General features: G+C 42.3%; 1 pseudogene; it reads right to left on the bottom strand.

Moving 5' to 3' along the window:
* Positions 1-2,145: 2,145 nt before the first annotated feature.
* On the bottom strand, positions 2,146-2,536 carry LOC101595016 (annotated as a pseudogene).
* Positions 2,537-8,492: the final 5,956 nt, after the last annotated feature.

Here is an 8,492-nt window from a genome sequence, read left to right as displayed (position 1 = left end):
CTGAAGCTCTTGGTTCACATAGTTAGCTTAATTTTATTACATAGCAATAATCCATGAGAATGAATGTTCTTTAACTGTGAAGATGGCAATGAATCAAAGTTACTCAACACACTGGGTTTAATTCCTAATTCTTTTCTATAGGACCATCTCCCTCTATTGTAATTAGCAGTACTTTTTGTTTTGTTTTGTTTTGTTTTTGCTTTTACTAGTCCACGCTGACCTGGAACTCACTCTGTAGTCCCAGGCTGGCCCCAAACTAACAACTATCCTCCTACCTCTGCCTATCAAAATGCTGGAAGTAAAGGTGTGAACCACCACACAGATAGCAATAACTTTTTTTCTACTTTCATAGTAATTTATTATCATATTGGATTTTAAAAAATACATTTTATCTGGTGAATGCTGTCCAAATTGTACTATTTATTTTAACTTCAAGTTATTCTTACAAATGACTTCTTTATATGGCTCCTATGATGGTTACATCTAGTGTCAAATTAGGTAGCTTTGGTAGGCCAGTTTTTCATCAAATACAAGACTAGTGGCTGTTGAACATACAGTTTTTAAGATGTGTTCAACACCTGAAATACTAGACTTTGGGTAAAACAAATCCTGTACTATGATGTGAATTGGCCTCATCCATTCAGTTGAAAGCCTTAAAGGCAAAGCATGAGATCCCTCAAATTACAAGGCATTCTGCCCCCAGGTTGCTTTTGAATGCAAGCCAGCGATCAACTCTTGCCTCTGTTTCCTCCAGTCAGTATGCCTGCCCTGCAGATCTGAGATTTATCAGCCATAAAATGGTGGTGGCCATTTTCTTACAATAAACCTCTTTCTACAGGTAGATTCATACACAGACACATTTAAACACAATCACAAGCCATTTCACAGTGGTGACACACTCTTAGAAATGTTTCATTGAGGGCTGGAGAGATGGCTTAGTGGTTAAGGCACTTGCCTGAGAAGCCTAAGGATCCAGGTTTGATTCTCCAGGTCCCATGTAAGCCAGATGCACAAGGTGGCACATATGTCTGGAGTTCATTTGCAGTGGCTAGAGGCCCTGGCACTCCCATTCTCTGTTTTCTCTCTCTTTCTTGCTCTCTGTCTCAAGTAAATAAATAAATAAGTGTAAATATTTTTTGAAAAAGAAAGTTTCACTGAACAATTTCATCCTTGTGCAAACATCATAAAGTGTACTTACAAAAACTAAGACTGTTACATTGTCACTAGGTCACTAGATATTACTGACATAAACATGGTATTGGTTCTATTTAGCTGGAGAATGCTGGCTGAATACATTTCTAAGTTTCAAAGAAGTAACTCTTCAAATGAAAGTTCTATGAAATTTTCTGTGTTTAGAAGAATTTCTTCCTGCCTTTTTCATCCTTCCAGATATTATGTATGGTATTAAAGACACAAATAAGAAAGACTGTGTACTTTACTCTCACATTTCAACATGAGACTACAGCGAAGGTATATATGAGGGAAGTAAGTAAATAACCCTTGCCCATAGCACCTGGGATGGGAGCTTGACAGAAAAGTCACATTTGAACTGGATCTTGAGCAATTAGTGTGGCCTGGTAGTGGAGGAAGAAAAGGATCTACTTTTTAGTAAGGAGAACATATAGTCTGTTATGTTCATTATTTCCTTCAACAAGTAGTTCGTTCATAAGCACATATTTTGTGCCTAAGATATTTTTTATGACTTACTTGACAGACAGACAGACAGACAGACACACACACACACACACACACACACACACACACGTACACACACTCACACACGAGAGAGAGAGAGAGAGAGAGAGAGAGAGAGAGAGAGAGAGAGAGAGAACGAGAACGGGTGGACCAGGGCCTCTTGCCAGACCACTGCAAATAAACTCCAGAAATGTATAAAACTTTTTGCATCTGTCTTTATGTGGGTCCTGGGCCATCAAACCTTTAGCTGCTGCACCATCTTTCTAGCCCCCAAAGATAGCTTTTGTCCTTAAATTTGATCCATACGTTCACATTTGCCTTTCTCAGGCTGGAGAAAATCCATCATATTTTTCCTGCTATGTGGTTGCCTTTTGTTTCATATCATTTAATATTATGATTACTTTATCATTCCCAGATTTATTGACAGTATTACAGAATAGCAGTAAACATTTAAATACCTCTGTCTGGTGTTTTCAAATTCATCCCAACTGTAGGCTGAGTGACCTGCATGTTGGAGAAACTGTCAAAGTCCAAAAGTTTTAGCATTTCCTTAGTGTCAGAATCCACCTCAATGATCTCCTGATACAGGCCTGAGACCTCAGGAACATAATTATCTCTCCTCTCTCATCATCCTGCAACTTGATGGAGATTCCTCTCACAGGACCTCTGAATCCACTTCATCCAGCGTGTGACACAGCTTGCTATCTTGTTGTGGGGCTTCCTGCTGGGAATGACGGTGATCTTGCACATGCGCTTGCTGGTATGGAAGTCATGTATAGTGCTTCTTGATGATGACTCCCCAGGCCTCTTTCTTCAAGATCTTCATGTGCACATGGCCCATGAAAAGAGGAGATTTTTTAAAAATAAATTTTTGTTTATTTTTATTTATTTATTTGAGAGTGACAGATGGACAGAGAGAGAAAGAGAGAGAGAGAGAATGGGCATGCCAGGGCCTCCAGCCACTGCAAACAAACTCCAGATGCATGCACTAACTTGTGCATCTGGCTTATGTGGGTACTGGGGAATCAAGCCTTGAACCGGGGTCCTTAGGCTTCACAGGCAAGTGTTTAACCACTAAGCCAGCTTTCCAGCTCCTCCCCCCTTTTTAAAAATTATGCTTAATCATCTGGTTATTGAGATCCTCTGTTTGTTGACTCACCTTCATTTCACTTATCTCTCTTTTGAGGTCTCTCTAGTTTTCTTTCATTAAGCCCAGTGACAACAGCTATGTTCTCTAAAGATGATTTTGCTCAATTTCATTTATTTAATTGTTGGTTTTTTGATGATTTGCTTTCAGTTTAGCAATTCACTTGTTCAGGGCCACATGGTTTATTATATTTTCATTTGGGGATTCAATTTCTCTTGTTTTTTCAGTGGAGGCTTCCATTGTGGGACTAAACATCCTTAGTGGAAATCTCTCAGTGTTCTGGCTTTTGTTTTTTTGGTCCTGTGGTCCCATCTTTGAATAAAGGTCCTAACTTACTAAAGAGAAAGCAATATTTGTCCTTGTAGGATCTTTAGTAAGTGTTCTGATTTAAATTTGGACGGGCTTGGAGCAGGATGAGGTTATAACCACAGATGTGCAAGTAGAACAGGGTACCTGGGGAATTTGGAGGTGGGAGTTCAGGCCTACTCGCTCCACTTTCTTATACTCTTCAGCACAGAGGAATCAGGGTTTGGGGGATATGGTACCAGAAAGCTGGGGAACCAGAAGCAAAAGGCCAACTTCCACAGTAGCCCATGCATACTCAGGCTCAGGGGAACAGTGAGTTGGGTCCCAGAGATTGGTCAAAGAGGAAGCTGGAGTAAAAAGCCTGCTTCTGCGGCACATGTACAGGGTCCAGGCTGCCCCATGCCCCTACCTAGGGCACTAGGGTCAGGGAACTGGGACGTGGGGAACTAAGCAGGAGCCTACTCACTCCAAGCACACACCTTCCAGCACAGAAGGCCTGGCCAGAGTCAGGGACCCAGGGGCTGATCAGTCAGCAAGCTCATATTCCAACTTGTGGTGGTTAATGATCACTATTAACTTGACTGGACTTAGGATGTCCATGTAGCAGCTTGATGAGGCACACTTCAGAAGTTTCAGAGAATCTAAGCTAAGAGAGTCAGAAACTCCTTCCATTTCCCTTCCTTCGTCCCAGTGGAAGCAGCAGTATCCCATGAATCTGAAGCCTAGACAGAATAGAAGGAGGAAAAGGGAGGAAGTCAGCTGAAGTCCTACCCTTTATTTCTTGTCCACCATGGGGACGATCCTCTGCCACATGCCCCTGCTGGCATGATGTTCTGCTTAAGCACGTGTGTCTAAGAAATCATGCACTGAACTCCCTGAAACTGTGATCCAAAATATGCTTTCCCTCCTTTAAGTTCTTTCTGTCAGGTTTTTATCACAGCAATGAGAAATATGAATTGCAGACCAAACTTGACTGGTTCTGATTTTACTTTATGCTACTACAGGGAAGCATGAAGAAATATATTAAATCTATGACTTCAGGTATGCATTTTGACTAGTTTACATAGCAAGCACATTGAAGACTTCCTCCTTGCATGTTACTAATCTAAACTATCATTGTAGGTCAAGTACCTTTGTAACACAAGAGAGTGAGAGTGACAGAGGGAGAGAGAGAGAGAGAGAGAGAGAGAGAGAGAGAGAGAGATAACTTGTGCGCCAGGACCTCAGCCAGTGAAAGCAAACTCCAGATGCTTGTGCCACCTAGTTCTCATGTGCCACCTTGAACTTGTATCACCTTTGTGCATCTGGCTTATGTGGGATGTGTAGAGAGATTGAACATGGGTCATTGGGCTTCACAGGCAAGCTCCTTAACAGCTAAGCATCTCTCCAGCCCTCATGTACCATTTTGTACTGACTTCTCCAAAATATGATGATACCAGAAAGTCAAGGGCACAGAGAGTAATAGAATAATTATAAACCGTGTCTGTGACAGTTTTTACTAACAAAGGAATAGCATCTCTCTCTCTATGAGAGAATTTCACCCCTCTCTTCCTTGTAACAAGCAGAATGCAAAATAGCAGGAGTCAGAAACCCTCTGTCATCCCAAGGGCAAGAATAGAATTATCTTCATGGCTGATATTCACATATGCAGTCTATTCAAAGTGCTCTGAATAGCTCAGAGCTATTACAAACTTCAGTAGGAAGAGTGCAAACATAGATATTTTTTCAAGGCTTATTCTGTATTCTAAAATACCCAACTCATCTTTTAGTGAAATTTGATCACGGGCTAGGTATTACTTAATACAAAGACAACAATACTTTTTTATGTCTATCTTCCCTTTTGGTACTCTTTCTTAAACTGTTTGCATTCGCAGTGCATCCCAAAGAAATGAGAATCTTTGACCTCATTTCTACTAAAACATCTGCTCTTGGTGTGTCCACGAAGAAACACTAAAGCAGAAGAAACACTGAAGGGATGTGTGGCTTTTTGTAGTTTTAGTTGTAACAAAGTAGATATCAGATCAGATACTTCTCTATTCAGTTCCTACCTCAGTGGTCTCTAAGAAATCGTGATCAGTATTCTGCGTTCTGCACTACTGAAATACAAACCACTAACAATGAGGCTGGCTAATTTATTCCTCCTAATGTAAGCTCAAAACTGATAACACAACTCTTCCCTCAATGTCAGCCTGCTCAGTTGAACCTGGGGAAGGTCTGAGAAAGCAATGAGGGACTATGGAAGCATGTAGGGCAAGGGATGCTGAGAACACGTGAGGCTGTGTGGCTATTTTTGTTGTTTTATGTTCCTTCTACAGATACAAATAGGAAGTGACTAGAGCTGAGTTGCTTGGGTAAAGGAATTATATGTTTCCAGATGAAGAAATAACCTTAGTCCTGATATTCTATCAGCCTGAGTGGACCTAGCTCCACCTAGCAGAATACAGTTTCCTATGCTCATCTAAAGCCCTGTGCAAATATAATTGCACACAGCCAATGCAGAATTAAGTGAATGCTCAAATTGTTTCCTAATATGTTGGTCACTTTTAGCCAAATCTTCTGTTTCAAAACATGTATAATAGCTACCAAGTAAATCAGCTTGGAATTTTTAAGAACTATATATTTATGTAAGTATTCATCCACTTACACTCGTGTATACGCACATCAGGGTCTCCTGTCACTGAAACCAAAATGGTGTTTGAGCCACTTTTTTGTTTCCACGAGTGCTTGTGAATGGAACCTGGGCTAGCAGGCTTTGCAAACAAGCACCTTTAAACACCGAGCCATCTCCCCAGCCCCAAAGTTTGATTATGTTTTACCTTTTTCTTTTTGCTGAGTATGGTGGTATATGTCTTTATGAGTGAGAGAGAGAAAGAGTGAGAGAGAATTGACATGCCAAGGTCTCTAGCCATTGCAATCAAACTACAGGCATGTAAGCCCCCTGTGCACATGGGTAAACTTGTTCAGGTGTCACCTAGTCTCTGGCCTCTTCCATATCACCTCTCCACTGAATCCCTCATTTCCAATAGTGGTTTACCTATTTTGATGTCAGATTTTTAAAATATTTTTATTTATTTATTTGCAGCATAGAGAGGGAATGATTGGGCACATTAGAGCCTTTTGCCATTGCAAATGACCTCCAAAGGTGTGGGTCACTTCATGCATCTGACCTTACGTGAGTATAAGGGAATTGAACCCAGACCTTCAGGCTTTTGCAAAAAAGTGGCTTTAACTGTGGAGCCATCTTCTCAGACCCATGATGTCATCATTTTCCCTCTCTTGTATGCAGGTCTTATGTAGGTAGCATAAGCCACTGTGAGGTCACAAATGCCGCTGCCACTTTATGTTTGGAAAGCACTACTCCCTTCCTTTGGATCTTACATTCTTTGTGCCATCTCTCCCACATTTGTCCCTGAGCCTTAGAGGGTTAGAAAACAGTTTGATAGACATAACATATCCACAGACAACAGTAGTAGTATCCCTCGAGGGCTTATGACCACCTCAGCCGTAGGCTTGTTTTTTAAAGACAAGTGTGGTGGTTTGATTCAGGTGTCCCCCATAAACTTAGTTGTTCTGAATGCTAAGTTTCCAGTTTATGGGGATTTGGGAATTAACGCCTCCTGGAAGCAGTGTTATTGTTGGGGGCGGGCTTATGGGTGTTATAGCCAGTGTCCCCTTGCCTTGGCACAATCTTCTGTTGCTATTGTCCACCTTATGTTGGCCAAAGGGTGATGTCCACCCTCTGCTCATGCCATCATTTTCCCCTGCCATCATAGAGCTTCCCCTCGGACCTGTAAGCCAACGTAAACCTCTTTTTCCCACAGGCTGCTCTTGGTTGGGTGATTGCTACAGCAATGTGAACGTGACTGCAACAGTAAAGTGGTACCGAGGAGTGGGATTGCTGCTAGACACCTGTGTTAGTCAGGGTTCTCTCCAGGAACAGAACCGATAGAATGAATTATATTGAAAGGGAATTTATTGGAGTATTTTATGACAGTCCAACAATAGCAGATGACAGGCCTGAGAGTCAAGGAACCTGGTAGCTGCTCAGTCCATGAGGCTGGATTCCTCAGCAGTGCCAATCCGGCACTGAAGGCCTGAAGGTGTCCTGGAGAGACGCTGCTCTTCAGTCCACGCTGGTCCTCGGTCCACACTGGAAAGCAGCAAGCAGCACAGGCAGCCAGGTGGGAGGGGAGGAGAATACCTTTCTTCTCAGAGCTTCTTTTGATAAAGCTCCCCTCTGACAGGAGCTGCCCACTCTGGGGGATGGGCTTACCCTAGAGGAAGGATTCCTCCTTTAGTTAATCCTTCCTGGAAGTGACCTCAGAGATCCACTTATGAGGAATGTTGGTGGATTCCTAAACAGATCAAGTTGACACAAATTTAACCATCACAGGTCGGTCCACCCCTTGTCAACTTGACACCAAACTATATCTTCTTACATCATACTTAATTTCCAAATAAAGACAGTAGAAGGTCATAACTCCACCAAACATGATATAACTATCCCTCATAGGACTGGAAACACATAATCTTCTCCCCTCACCCCTCACACAAAGCAAGGTTCCATGAGGAACGCTCAGTCTCTAATATAATAAGTCAACTAACAGTGTGGCTTTGTCCTTTTGGAGCTGATTTTTCTAGAGGAATGTGGAAGGATTTGAAACCATGGCCTAAGAGCCAACTTGCAGTGCTGTAAATACAGCTTGATGGACTATTCTGGTCAGAGTTGAAAGACCTGCATGCAGTAAGAACTGTGGACTGTGAGGTTTGGCTTATGAGGGTGAGAAAGAACTTTGCCTGGACTAGGATAGCAGTTTGTGTGAGAGGCTTGCTGGTATGCCTATGTCCTGAGAAGTTATACAGGGTTGCTTTGCATTAAAATGAACTGGTGTGAGCAGAGGGATATGACACAGGAAAAAAAAAGTCCTTGGGTGAACTGCTGCCTGTTTGGCTGCAATTGAAGATTACAACCTTTGAGATTGGGCCAGCTGACCTGCACTGGGGCAACAGGAAGAATGTAGACTCTGGAAGGGGACTGAGTGCTCAAGAAGTGTCCTGTTCTTCAAAGTCTGCTTAATTCTCCTCGGAATTAACAAATTGGCACCCTACCTGGTATTGTGGAGGAATAAAGAAGGTCATTGAGTTTGCAACACATTCTTGTGTTTTGGAAATGGCCATGGGCAGTGTGAAGCAGGTTTGCTGGATGCCTGCATGGAGACCCCATGGGGCCATTAGGATGAACCTGGGATTGATTGCAGTGGAGACCCAGTAGAGATGCTAGGACCATGGAATGGCTGCTAAGGAAAGCTGCTGGCCCTGGGTGAAATTTTCCAGGACTGTGAGT

Source organism: Jaculus jaculus, chromosome 13, assembly GCF_020740685.1.
Source record: "Jaculus jaculus isolate mJacJac1 chromosome 13, mJacJac1.mat.Y.cur, whole genome shotgun sequence".
NCBI classification, from domain to species: Eukaryota; Metazoa; Chordata; class Mammalia; order Rodentia; family Dipodidae; genus Jaculus; species Jaculus jaculus.
The sequence above is the reverse complement of the archived record's forward strand: the minus strand, read 5'-3'. Positions and strand labels throughout refer to the sequence as shown.